General features: G+C 35.8%; 1 protein-coding gene across 1 annotated transcript in view; it reads left to right on the top strand.

Moving 5' to 3' along the window:
- Nucleotides 1–497: 497 nt before the first annotated feature.
- The window catches only part of LOC125232734 (mucin-12), a 321,469-nt gene continuing 307,328 nt past the window's right edge, over nt 498–14,638 (top strand). The window contains exons 1-2 of the mRNA XM_048138493.1: nt 498–1,608; nt 1,728–1,925. The gene's annotated coding sequence lies outside the window, so the exon portion shown is untranslated. The remainder of the gene's footprint in view (nt 1,609–1,727; nt 1,926–14,638) is intronic.

Below are 14,638 nucleotides of genomic sequence, written 5' to 3'. Positions count from 1 at the left end.
CTCGTCCCGCTCGCGCCGCAGCCTCCGGCCATGCTGCCCTCTCCGGCGACCTACACAGCCTACGAGAAAGTTGCGTGCTATTTGATTATGCCACGCGTCTGTGTGGCCCCTTGTTTATATTGGGCTTGATGCCACTTTAAATTGATTAATTCCTTACGACGACACCTCCGATTCTTACAAAGCCACTTAGATTAGTTAGATTCGAATTGGACATCGCAGTGATATAGTATCGTCACTCGCAATTCTAATGGAATTCAAGTAATGTAATCATAGTACCTGGAATCAATAATAACAGCTTTGTATTATGAATTATAAAATATATTTTTCTGAATATAAAAAGCAATACCATGAACTGGATATAAATATATATATATAGGCAGTACACGAATATTACTATTAAATATACATTATTTTATATCAAACATATTTTTATAATTATAAGTATGATTTTTGGGTTTTATTTAGACGTCATTGATTTATTTTGCATGACTCAATTACTTGTATTAAGCAAACTGTAGACTATATTAATTTTATTTTAATCCATTCAAGTTGGTACTAAGCAGAAACAAAACATCAAAGACGATAGACGGCATACGATGTACACACAATGGAATCTATTAGGACAACCGTCGTTACTCAAGAAAACCCACGCGTTTGTGAAAGCGGCCTAAGAGAGTTTTCCACAACTCACTAACACCGATTCGCTGCTCGTGGCCACGCGAGTTTTCACGCACACACGCTTGCGTAGTGAAGTAAGCGGCTGAAACTAGGCGAGAGATCGCGAGAGAGAGCGACATCTCGCTTGCGCCCAGCCTCCCGTCCTATTTCAACAGGTTTCGCCTTTCAGCAGTTGCAGCGAGAAACGCGTGCCTCTGCCTCTAGTAACACAGCACAAACAGTAAGAGCAACACACGTCGCGTTCGGAAACTGAAAACACAGTTTCACTGACAGCGCGCACAACACCTGACATTCACCGCCGTCCTCCGACTTACGGTTGTTTATCGCATATTAGTAAGATGGGCTGACACGATTCGCGAAAGAGATAACTATTTTTAAATGCATATGGCCCGTAGCGGCGCGTGTTCAGTGGACGGTCGTAGTGCTCGAGAAAACCTCGCGGTCCCGCGGTCCCGCGTCCGCGGAGCGTGTGTCACTCGTCACGTGCGAAACATGAAAACTGTCAAACCTGACTGTGCCAAAAACAATCATCAAATAAACCCTATATAAAATATGTTGATATTATAATAAAGTGCGTCCGATGCGGTGGAAGGGATGATCGGAATGTAGTTATATAGTTTTGTGATGAAAGACATGGAAAGTTAGCAAGATGTAAATTTCTGCATACTATCAATGTTTACCTCTTCAGTGTTGTGAATAACGATTAGTTTAAATAATTGTAGTGTACGGTGGAGCGGATATGGAGGGAACCTGCCGAAGAGTGTTGTTGCGGACGATGTCGGACTGACGGGAAGCAACCGGTTGTGATAACGTAGGATGTGTGGATCGGCCGCCCTCTGCTCACGGACCTATCAATAATAATCAAGTCTGGTTGTAAAATCAATCCATGTTGTGATTAAACGCTAGGAAAGCAAAGTAATACTGATAAATGTATATTAATAAAGGATAATATATTAAGAATTCGAGTACTAAATAGATACCTGTTCTGGTGTTCATGTTTCTACTTCTACTGTTAGCAATGTTACAAAGGTTGTCTGTGTTACATTTAGGACTCGATTTTTCCTGAATTTCCCATGAGGTTGTGAATACTTTTAATAGAGAACTGAAGCAAAAACTTGCAAGCTCCATTATCATTGAGATGGCGGTTGTGCTGGGTTGTTTTCAAAGTGATACAGTGAAAGTACTTGAACATAGTTAAATTGTGTTTGTGATAAGGAGAGGAGATCAAATCGGCCTTAACCGGTTAGGTAAGTTCTTTTTCTTGATAGTGTATCTACACTAAAAACATCTGTTTTACTTTCGTTTCAACAATCTTTATTCTGTGTTCAAGTTTATATGCCATTATAAGAATTACGAATACGATTTACGGTTAAGAATTATCTAAACTGATTTATACTTAGGTATTTTGTTTACTTTAACAGAAAGCTGACCTATATGTTAACGGTTAAGGGATTGCCTCATCACGCTTTTTGATCTAATATATTAAGATTTTATAGCAGCACAACTGGATTTTACGTATTTTACTCAGCTGATGATCTAATTTATGAGTACCTATACGAGGGCAGAGCTTTTATCATAATATCGTGATATACAATTGCAAAGATTTGCTGAAATTCCTTGTTTGCCAAGCTCTTTACCGGTGATTTTATTTATCTTTTAACTATATAAGGTGCATTAGGGTAATTACGAATGACAGAAATGCTCGGGTAATTTCGAAAGGGGGAGCTTGATATGATGGAAATAATGGTGATTTTTATGCGACTTTCGAAATTAGACGACTTTAGGAATTACCCTAATGCACCTTACCTACATATACCTACGTATAGCGTTTTCAGTTTTATAAACCTGTTACCGACTATTCTTCTTAGGGCCACTTGCACCAATGAAAATGGAGAGTTAACCCGAGGGTTAACCCACCATTTTATATGGATTTTGACAGTTGACAGCCCACTAACCCTGAGTTAAGTGGTTGGTGAAAGTGGGCCTTAGTGTCTTAAATTAATTAATATCCCTAATTAGGGTAGTGGTTAACTCGTTTGCATTTTTCGACGGTTCCTAAGGTTCCAAATATATTTTGTAATATTTGCGAAAATACCTATACAGATTTTTTCATTACTTGAGACAAACAATCGGTATATGGTAGGCCGATAGTACAGTATCATATGTTTATCTTAGAAATATGATCATAGATCTGTATGCCTCCCTTTTTCTCCAACGTGAAGAAAAGCCATTTCTATTTAAGTAATCCATACTAATATTATAATGGGAAAGTGTGTGTATCTGTTTGTTTGTCCGTCCTTCACGGCAAAACGGAGCAACGAATTGTCGTGATTTTTTATGTGGAGATAGAATGAAAAGTGACATAGGCTACTTTTTGTCTCTTTCTAACGCGAGCGAAGCCGCGGGCAAAAGATAGTTACTTATAAGGACTGACACGTTGTCAGAAGAAAGCATTAAATTTTTTTTAGTAATGTGACAGACAGACAGAGTTACACCATAAGTGCGTTTTCACATTATCCGATCCGATATCGGATGTCGGACCGATATCCCATACATTACAGGCGCTATCTTGGACTTTTTCTATTGAAATTCTTCCGACATCCGATATCGGATCGGATAATGTGAAAACGGTCTAAGGGTTCCTTTTGTACGGAACCCTAAACAGGCAAACATAGATAGTTACACATGCTCTGAGTATGTATTGATATAACTATCAATACGCAAATAATATACTCCTAATACGACTTTTATTTTCTGTTTCATATGTATTCTTTTATTGTCAGTGTAAATAGACTACAATTTCAATTGAAACTAGGATCATGTACCTACATAATATAAACAGGTTATAGATTGAATGTTTTTCCTCTGCCTACACACATTACAAGGGGCGAAGTTGTTCTTTAACTGCACGTGCCAATATTGATACCAGAGCAAGCGAAAGATTCCAAAATTGAATCATGAGCGTAGTGAGTAGTTCTAGAAGTGGAATCTTGAGCCTCGCGGGAGTTTCAAGGCACGAAGGTTATAAGTAAACCTTTTGCCACCGAATGAAAAATAGTATATTTCACCACATCAACACAAGAAAAAACTAAGTCTAAAACATCAAAGTAAACCAAATCCATCAATTTATTAAACATTTGTGATTCAAAATCATCATTAAAAAGTAATTCAACCAACCAACTTTGCGCATCAACTAAAATTGGTATGAAATTAGGTACTTTGCACTCTCGTGAATAAAATGCAACTTTTTATCCGTATATGAAGAATCAAGAGTGCCTACTACTTTTTATATAACCCCTCAATACAAAATAATCAAAATGAGGCAAAACAACAGGCGATTGCCTGATTATTCATGTATAGATACATACTACTTAAGCTCATAATATATAGCGAATGATTTCATTATAATACGTTAGTTAATCTATCAGGAGTACCCCTCTACGCAGTTAAATCCAAGAGTTCAATCAGATAAAAAGTTTATAGGTACATATTAGCTTTAGAAGAAAGCTTAAACTTAGGTATCCTCTCCTGTCAGGCATTCTCAACAGACAAAACTTGTTAATACTTATATGTAAAATGTCTGGCCCTTTAAAATCGCAATGACATTGTCCTAATAAATAGGAAAAGTAGAAAAATGTTGTTTCATACATTTTTGCTGGTCTGACGTTGACACTTTCAGTAGGAGAGTCCATTTTTTCCAATTTCCGTATGACCGTATGGAAATTGTTCAGTATGGCCTATTCGTATATTAACATCGAATATTAATACTACGCCCGGACAGACGACGCAACGAAGCCTCGAATATTAATACTACGCCCGGACAGACGACGCAACGAAGCCTCGAATATTAATACTACGCCCGGACAGACGACGCAACGAAGCCTGGACGTTACGTTGTCACCTAAATCCAGATAATTTGTGATGTGTTGATTTTTTCTTACTTTGATGTGTTTATTTGTTATGCTTTTATGTATTTTAGTTACTCAGTGCTTTGGTTTTTACTGTCATACTGTGTAACGTATTTGAAATAAAAATAAATAAATTAATGCAGGTAACTGGCTCATAAGAAATCACCCTGTTTGATTTCTTTGCTATCAAGTTTATCGAGCTTATCTCTATTAGCTTCAAGGAACCGTAAAGCTCGTTCAAGCTTTCTAAAATTGCATTGTTTTAGACTTCTTTTAAAAGCAATTTAGATTCCGCGTTTGAATAAAGTGTACATTCTGGGAACAAAGAAAGCAGTGAAATAAAAGAATGGGTTCACGAAATAGGTGGCTCTTTATAAACTTGGCACTTTATTGTACTACAGCAGTACTATTTAAAGTGTGGAATCAATATGTATTTTTAAAAACAAACAAAACTGAGATCATAGATTATTTATTGAAAATCACTCTTTAAGCTAGGGAATCAAAACTCGACGTTAAAATCAAAATAATTCGCTTTTATATTTCACCAGTCTATGCAGTTTTAATTTGACTGTCTAGGTAACTAGGGAACAAATCAAATTATTTTATTGAATACTTTTTTTGATTTGTTCTTTTTTTTTCAAGTAGTCACACTACTATATATAAATTATAAATTGAAATAGATATCATACACGAAAGAAAAAACGGCAAGGCCCACTGGTGGCCGAGCCGGGAATCGAACCCGGGTCTTCAGCTTACGCGGCTAAGCGGTTACACGGTCTTCAGCTTTGACTGTTTAGATTTTCTAGTTTTTACTCAGTCTGATTCCTGCCGAGAAAAACAAAAAATGTTTTTCTTTAAAAAAATGTGACGTTATCTGGGTAAAGAGACCTTATTATCGATGGCGCTTACGGCGTTATGAGCGATGTTCGTATACATATGACGCCGCGGGACGTTAGCGCCATCGAAAATAAGGTCCCTTTATTTTTATTTTTTATTTTATATTTATTGGTTTACCAACAATTGTTTACACCATTATTGGCATAAATTCAACTATTATGATTATGATCGCTAAGCGTAACAATTACTTAAAGGTAAACACCACATGCATCAAATCAATCCATAAATGTATTTATAAATAGGTAAGAGCTATGCCATATATATAAACACATACACACTGCAATGTCACAATTTCGTCTTCATTCAACCCCTCTTTGCCAAGAGTGGCAGTGAGACCTGAGTGGTTCATGTGCTCTGCCTACCACTTTATGGGATACAGGCGATTATATGTATGTATGACCCTTTACCCAGATAACGTCACAAATATCCTTTAAGTACCTAAAATGAGCTAGTTTCGACTTTTTAAATAAAGTCGCCTGTTTTTACAAAATTAGACTCACTAGATTGCTGTGTGAAAACTACCATTCGTGTAACATAACCATGAATACATAGAAATTATTATTAAACGATGTTGAAACGTTCAACTATAACGCCGTGTTGAGTCGTGCACTACCCAGTTTGTTTAACAAAGTTGTTGCGAGTTTGCACTCTTAAGAGCAGCTCTAGACCCCGTGCACTACGAGTATGAAACCTACGAGAATATAGGAAATCGTTATCTGCGTCCCGCTAGCAGCAAAAACATATTAAGGCCAAGGTGTATCAGAATACTTCAGTAGTTCAGTGGTAGATTGTAAGCATACATGTTTGTTAATATGTTTACAGCAATAACAAAAACCGGCCAAGAGCGTGTCGGGCCACGCTCAGTGTAGGGTTCCGTAGTTTTCCGTATTTTTCTCAAAAACTACTGAACCTATCAAGTTCAAAACAATTTTCCTAGAAAGTCTTTATAAAGTTCTGCTTTTGTGATTTTTTTTCATATTTTTTAAACATATGGTTTAAAAGTTAGAGGGGGGGGGGGGACACTTTTATTCCTTTAGGAGCGATTATTTCCGAAAATATTAATATTATCAAAAAACGATTTAAGTAAAACCTTCTTCATTTTTAAATACCTATCCAACAATATATCACACGTGGGGGTTGGAATGAAAAAAAAATCTGTCCCCACTTTACATGTAGGGGGGTACCCTAAAAAAACATTTTTTTCCACTTTTTATTTTACCACTTTGTCGGCGTGATTGACATACATATTGGTACCAAATTTCAGCTTTCTAGTGCTAACGGTCACTGAGATTATCCGCGGACGGACGGACGGACGGACGGACGGACGGACGGACGGACGGACGGACGGACGGACGGACGGACGGACGGACGGACGGACGGACGGACGGACGGACGGACAGACAGACAGACAGACAGACATGGCGAAACTATAAGGGTTCCTAGTTGACTACGGAACCCTAAAAATGGGTAGGAATTTGTGAAATTTTCTGTTCATTTAAAATTACCATTTGGAACATGTACCAAAAATTGTTTAAATTATATACCGGACGTGAAATGGGCTATTAACACCACGCGGTATGCGTAAAGACGCTTAGCAAAGGTTGATAATAAATAAAGCGCAGTGTGACATCGTGAACTCCTAAATCTGTCGGCGATTGCTACGTGTATTATATTATCGGACTTACATTTGCTATTACATGAATACCGACTCACTTATAGTTATTTGTTATACAAGGGGGCAAAGTTGTATTTTAACGCCGAGTGTGGAATTGAAAAACGAGCAAGTGAAAGGATTCTATAGTTGAACTACGAGCGAAGCGAGTGGTTCGAGAATAGAATCCTGAACTTGCGAGTTTTTTAACACACGAGAAGTAAAATACATTTGCACCCGAGTGTAACACAAAACTTTTCCCCTCACTATAGCGAGGAAACTACAACTCAAAAAATGCGTTTATCACTGCTTCCAGTAGTTCCACAGGTGGTAAATCATCTTTATTACTAGATTCACCTACTTTTATCAATTTTATAGCAGTTCATTTTACTTTATTCAAGGTCAAATTACTTTACCCACTAGTGGATAAAATGCGGTTTTACCCGCTGGTATTAAAGGACAAAACACGTGTTTCCGAGCTAGTGAGGGGAAAAGATTAATATAGACCCAGAGCCCAGGCCCGCCAGACCTTCCTCAAATTCTCAAGGATGAAATTTTGGGACAATGTAGAGTTCATATCGGCGGTTAATGTGTGCATATTTTCTAGTTCGGCCCATCGGCCAATTTTTTGCTATCAAGTGATGAAGATGAAAAAAAAAAGTGCTTACTTTCCTTAAATTCTCAAGGCTGATTTTTATATATGTGTTAGAGCACGTTGTTAGAAATTGGTTATCATCAATGCCAGACCGTTTCCGCCGGCCATAACTTTTACCAGACGCGACAAAGTTGGCAAAAAACGACTCTAACTTACCTCATTTTCTCAAGCTGATTTTGATATATGATACGCAGGGACCTGTAACTAGACCATTTGTAAGCAGCCAGACCAATCGGATGGACCTAACCATCCGCCAGACCGACTTAAAGTTTCGATATGAGCATTAGTAGAATTGAAATATTCTGGGTCTATAAAAGCTAAAAACTTGAATTTTCTACATTAAGCTACGTGTATATTGTATATTGTATACTTGACGTAATAAGCGACTTTCAAAAATTTTACTTCTAAGGAAATAAAAAATGAAAGTTTATATGTGGTGCAAGATTAATTTTAAGCTATGAATTTTATTTACACTGCGTAAGTACATGTGTATTTTATTATAAATATAACTTTTACCAGACGCGACAAAGTTGGCAAAAAACGACTCTAACTTACCTCATTTTCTCAAGCCTGATTTTGATATATGATACGCAGGGACCTGTAACTAGACCATTTGTAAGCAGCCAGACCAATCGGATGGACCCAACCATCCGCTAGACCGACTTAAAGTTTCGATATGAGCATTAGTAGAATTGAAATATTCTGGGTCTATAAAAGCTAAAAACTTGAATTTTCTACATTAAGCTACGTGTATATTGTATATTGTATACTTGACGTAATAAGCGACTTTCAAAAATTTTACTTCTAAGGAAATAAAAAAATGAAAGTTTATATGTGGTGCAAGATTAATTTTAAGCTATGAATTTTATTTACACTGCGTTTACGTTATTTATAATATAAAATTCAATTCGTTATTCAAGTTTTTAGCTTTTATAGACCCGGAATATTTCAATTCTACTAATGCTCATATCGAAACTTTAAGTCGGTCTGGCGGATGGTTGGGTCCATCCGATTAGTCTGGCTGCTTACAAATGGTCTAGTTACAGGTCCCTGCGTATCATATATCAAAATCAGGCTTGAGAAAATGAGTTAAGTTAGAGTCGTTTTTTGCCAACTTTGTCGCGTCTGGTAAAAGTTATATTTATAATAAAATACACATGTACTTACGCAGTGTAAATAAAATTCATAGCTTTAAATTAATCTTGCACCACATATAAACTTTCATTTTTTTATTTCCTTAGAAGTAAAATTTTTGAAGTCGCTTATTACGTCAAGTATACAATATACACGTAGCTTAATGTAGAAAATTCAAGTTTTTAGCTTTTATATACCCAGAATATTTCAATTCTACTAATGCTCATATCGAAACTTTAAGTCGGTCTGGCGGATGGTTGGGTCCATCCGATTGGTCTGGCTGCTTACAAACGGTCTGGTTACAGGTCCCTGCGTATCATATACCAAAATCAGGCTTGAGAAAATGAGGTAAGTTAGAGTCGTTTTTTGCCAACTTTGTCGCGTCTGGTAAAAGTTATATTTATAATAAAATACACATGTACTTACGCAGTGTAAATAAAATTCTTAGCTTAAAATTAATCTTGCACCACATATAAACTTTAATTTTTTTATTTCCTTAGAAGTAAAAATTTTTGAAAGTCGCTTATTACGTCAAGTATACAATATACACGTAGCTTAATGTAGAAAATTCAAGTTTTTAGCTTTTATAGACCCGGAATATTTCAATTCTACTAATGCTCATATCGAAACTTTAAGTCGGTCTGGCGGATGGTTGGGTCCATCCGATTGGTCTGGCTGCTTACAAACGGTCTAGTTACAGGTCCCTGCGTATCACATATCAAAATCAGGCTTGAGAAAATGAGGTAAGTTAGAGTCGTTTATTGCCAACTTTGTCGCGTCTGGTAAAAGTTATATTTATAATAAAATACACATGTACTTACGCAGTGTAAATAAAATTCATAGCTTAAAATTAATCTTGCACCACATATAAACTTTCATTTTTTTATTTCCTTAGAAGTAAAATTTTTGAAAGTCGCTTATTACGTCAAGTATACAATATACACGTAGCTTAATGTAGAAAATTCAAGTTTTTAGCTTTTATAGACCCGGAATATTTCAATTCTACTAATGCTCATATCGAAACTTTAAGTCGGTCTGGCGGATGGTTGGGTCCATCCGATTGGTCTGGCTGCTTACAAACGGTCTAGTTATAGGTCCCTGCGTATCATATATCAAAATCAGGCTTGAGAAAATGAGGTAAGTTAGAGTCGTTTTTTGCCAACTTTGTCGCGTCTGGTAAAAGTTATGGCCGGCGGAAACGGTCTGGCATTGATGATAACCAATTTCTAACAACGTGCTCTAACACATATATAAAAATCAGCCTTGAGAATTTAAGGAAAGTAAGCACTTTTTTTTTTCAACTTCATCACTTGATAGCAAAAAATTGGCCGATGGGCCGAACTAGAAAATATGCACACATTAAACGCCGATGTGAACTCTACATTGTCCCAGAGTTTCATCCTTGAGAATTTGAGGAAGGTCTGGCGGGCCTGGGCTCTTGATCTAATATGCCACTGGCGATGTTTTTATTTTGTATATTGATTAAGTATGTGCCTTCAATTCGTTTCATATTATAAAATTCGGAATATACGAAACGGGAATAAAACAGGAACTGGGGATCGATTTTTGAATTTCGAACGCACGAAAGTCTGTGGAAAACGACGTAATGCTATTTTTGAAAAATGACGGCTAGTAATTTTAAAGCTATTGGTAATGACCACTCGTTTTCGATTTAGTTAGTAGAATTTAAAAGCAGTGGAGATATTATTAAACGAATTTCATGAAATCGAATGGCACAGATTCAAAAATTGGCCCCCTGGATTTAAGATCACAGACAATTCAGAGAGTTTTCGAAGCGTTTTTTTGAACATAATAATATATTTTTCACCACACCAACTGGTAAAGACTTACTTTGCTATTCGAAAACAGATAGCAAAATTGCATTTTATCCACAAAAGTGCAAAGTAATTTCAGAATCAAAGTAATTCAGCTGGCTGGTAGAATTTACCTATAAATGATGATTTTGAATCATAAATATTGAATAGATTGATGGATTTGATTTATCTGATGTTTTATAGTTAGTATTTTGTTCGTGTTGGTGTGGTGAAAAATTTTGTGTTTCACTCGGTGGCAAAGTTTGTTTAACCTTCGTGCCTTGAAACCCTCGCAACGCTCAAGATTCCACTTTTTGAACCACTCGCTACGCTCGCGGTTCAATACTGAAATCTTTCGCTTGCTCGGGTGTCAATATTAGCACGTGCGGTTAAACAACAACTTTGCCCCTTGTAAAACAAATAACTAATTAATTTTAAACTTTAAGTGGGACAGATCACGACCAACCTGTATACTATACATCTGTATACTATACACAGTATGTATAGTATACAAGCTTATGGCCAAATAGTAGATATTGCGTTAAGGTGTGAAGAAAAGTAGGTTAACTACCACGTATGGTGCATGGGGGTAACTTACCTAAAATAGGTATATTATTTGAAAATAAACATTTTATTTCAAATTTTTGTCGATGAGTATTATAGGAGGGTATCTTTCTTAGCACAGATAACTCAGCGCAACGATACTAAAATTCCCAAACGTAACAAGTTGCGTTGCTTTATCACCTAATTCTCCTACATGGCCAATCTCTTGTCTTTATGAACAAACCAACTTCATACCATCAAAATATTGCATTTTTATCCCGTTTACATATGAATGTAAAACCAAAAAATGGGATTGATTTAATTTCCAAAAAATAACAAAATTACGGCAAGTGAAATTCGAGTAAAATTCTGTAATTCCTTTTTTTACTCAAAGACTAAGACAAAACATAAATTAAGTACTCATCATTTATTTTTATTGAAACGGTAAAATCCTTATAAGCGAAAAAGAATAATATAAATGTTGTCATCGAACGAATCGTTTCTTAGCTGCATGCCCGACAGTTGTCGAAGAGCCAAATCTCCCCGAGTAATCTACGACCGAGTGCCAAGGCGAATTCTATTGCTATGACACGGCGGCGGCGGCCTTCTATTGTCTTCGAGAGCGAGTTAATTCTCGTGTATTAATATGCAAATAATTAATACCGCCGTGCCGAGGATGATACAATACCAGTACAATACACGGTGTAGCACGAGGAAAACGAATAGTGTTGAGAGCGTATTCCTGATCACATCTAATATGGCATTAAAACTTTTCTAGATTTCGTCATTTTCAATGATGATGATAATAGATGTCAAAAAGTGACAAATAACACTTTGCAATAAATTTTGGATTTACGGAAAAAAATGTACGAAAATGTAAGTGTCAGTGCTATTCTAAAATAAAATCAAACAATTGCAAAAATGTAAGATATTATTTCAAGTGAAAGTTTTACTAATAAAATTTACCTATTGTATAAAAAGTTTATATTATAACACATTCAAAGAATCAGAACAATATTTTTTGATAATTTTACTTAAACTCTTATTTATTAAGACATTAAGTATATAATTTTACTTAAGATGCATTAGGGTAATTCCGAATGACAGAAATGCTCTGCTAATTCCGAAAGGGGGAATTGATATGATGGAAATATCTAATGGTGATTTTTATGCGACTTTCATAATTAGACGACTTTCGGAATTACCCTAATGCACCTTACCTACCAGTTTTTGCTTTTTTTGGCAGGCATATTTCGTTTTCCTAATGTTACACCGTGTATAACTCTAGTGTGAACTTCCGAGACGTGTCGCTCTTAAGTGGTTCGGTGTTTTATGGATTTTTTACCGTCTCACGTTTTACTGCCGTTGCCGGTGAATTTAGTTTTGCCGCGTGCTTTCTGTATTCATCACTGTTTCAAGTCAATGCCATGTTAATTAATTTGTGTCCAAGTTCTAATAAAATTAAATAGATTCGAATGTAATATATTTCCGTTAGTAACAGCTAATTGAAAAATATGTCAAGCCCAAATAAATAGGACACTGAATTCCCGTTTGCACAGTATATGCAAGTCAAGGCTAGTGGGGCGGAAAGATCTGTATTCAGAACGAATATATAAATAGTTGGGGAAGATTCGTCACCGCACCTTGCGACTGAAATGCTAGATGGCACTGTCTCAAGAACAATGCGTATCGCTTACATATTTCTTACATAGAAATTAGTTGTTCGACGACCCGAGCCTCTATCTATCTATGAGTTTTTGACGTTTTGAAAAATAACATTTATTTTCATTCTGTTATAAGTAAATTTAGTTTTCATAATGTTTCATATAATACGTCTCTTTTTATTTAGTCTTGGGATATGAACCCTTATACCTCTAGGATAACTGGATGAGACTAGCTCAGGACCGGGACAAGTGGCGTACTAGAAGAGAGGCCTATGCTCAGTAGTGGGCGATAAAGGGCTGATATGATGATGATGATGATAGGATAATTCATTTTTATTGGTGAGACGAACGACTATAGAAACATTTTCAGTGCTTAGACAAATTTTGAATTTGATCATTCATTAAGTTAAGCACTTTTGAGGTTGAGTGTGTTGTGACAGCTATTTAAAAGTTAATAAATAGATATCAGCGCTTCTTACACTTGATGCAATTATGAGCCTAACCGTTTGTTAACCTGTTTCACGTACAGGTGTCTTACAATGTCACTATGTAAAGATGTATCACTGTATAAAACATAGGTAGCTACTTTGTTGGCACCAAATTGCCTGGAATGTCGCCGCGGTATAAAATGAGACATATTTTTTAACACAAAGACACGACAAAGGTACGGTCTCTATTAATTTGTTTTGATAAAATTTGATATATTGTGACGCTGGAAATTAAAATATAAAAAAATTTGACATTTTACTTGTGCAAAGTAATAAGCACGTACACATTTGAATGTACTTAATAAGTTTCTATAAAATTAATATTTGCCACTCCACGTAATACTTAGACTTTTTCTACTCGTCAACTGTAATCTGTCAATTAGGACACCACAGACTAAACTATAAGTGCTAACTTTTCAGTATTGGATACTCTATGGCAGTTCCAATTCAACTATAATAATCTCATTATAGTTGACTTTTAGTTAACTGTAATAATTTCAAAACTAGAAATTCATACAATTTTTGTACTAATTTGTGATAGCTGGCAAATTTTTCTGCATTTGAAACACATTTTTTTTATCTGTCGCATTATCGGCCGGTTCAGAGACGCATAATCAGAGACAGTTATTACAAATAATTGGTTGCTAGGTAATTCGATGTTGATACAACGGTGAACGACGCTATTAACATTAATTTTAACTTGCATGAATGATGATATTTCTGTCCATTGATGATGAAGATGATGACTCGTAGAAAAAGTATTGTATACAATAGTGATATAATTAAGCTTTTCACTCTCGTACCTTTTAGGCCACTCAGTAAGCACACGATGCCTAAACATGGTACTCGACTGAAAAGCTTTGTATTATATCATGATTGTATAAAATAGTATTAGTCTCTTCATATCGCACCTAGCCACTAAACTAACTTAATTTTGTCTATAAATAATGCGTGCAGCCACGAAATAATATTTTAGTTTGTTTTCTTGGACACTAATTAAGTGAACACATGTAGGTAATTTGTCTGGCGTCTCGTCTATTTACTCTTGCTTAGTTATAATGTGGCGGAGTTTACAGCCAAAATAAAATAATTATATTTCATCAATCAACCATAAATTTATATTTTGACGTTGTGCCAATTGAAGTTTTAGTAAGTTTCCTATATTTTCTTAGCTAAAGCAAATTGTTTTTACTACCTAAATCAATT

Source organism: Leguminivora glycinivorella, chromosome 13 (genome assembly GCF_023078275.1).
Source record: "Leguminivora glycinivorella isolate SPB_JAAS2020 chromosome 13, LegGlyc_1.1, whole genome shotgun sequence".
Taxonomy (NCBI): domain Eukaryota; kingdom Metazoa; phylum Arthropoda; class Insecta; order Lepidoptera; family Tortricidae; genus Leguminivora; species Leguminivora glycinivorella.
Note: the sequence above shows the minus strand (reverse complement) of the source record. Positions and strands in the feature narration are given on the sequence as shown.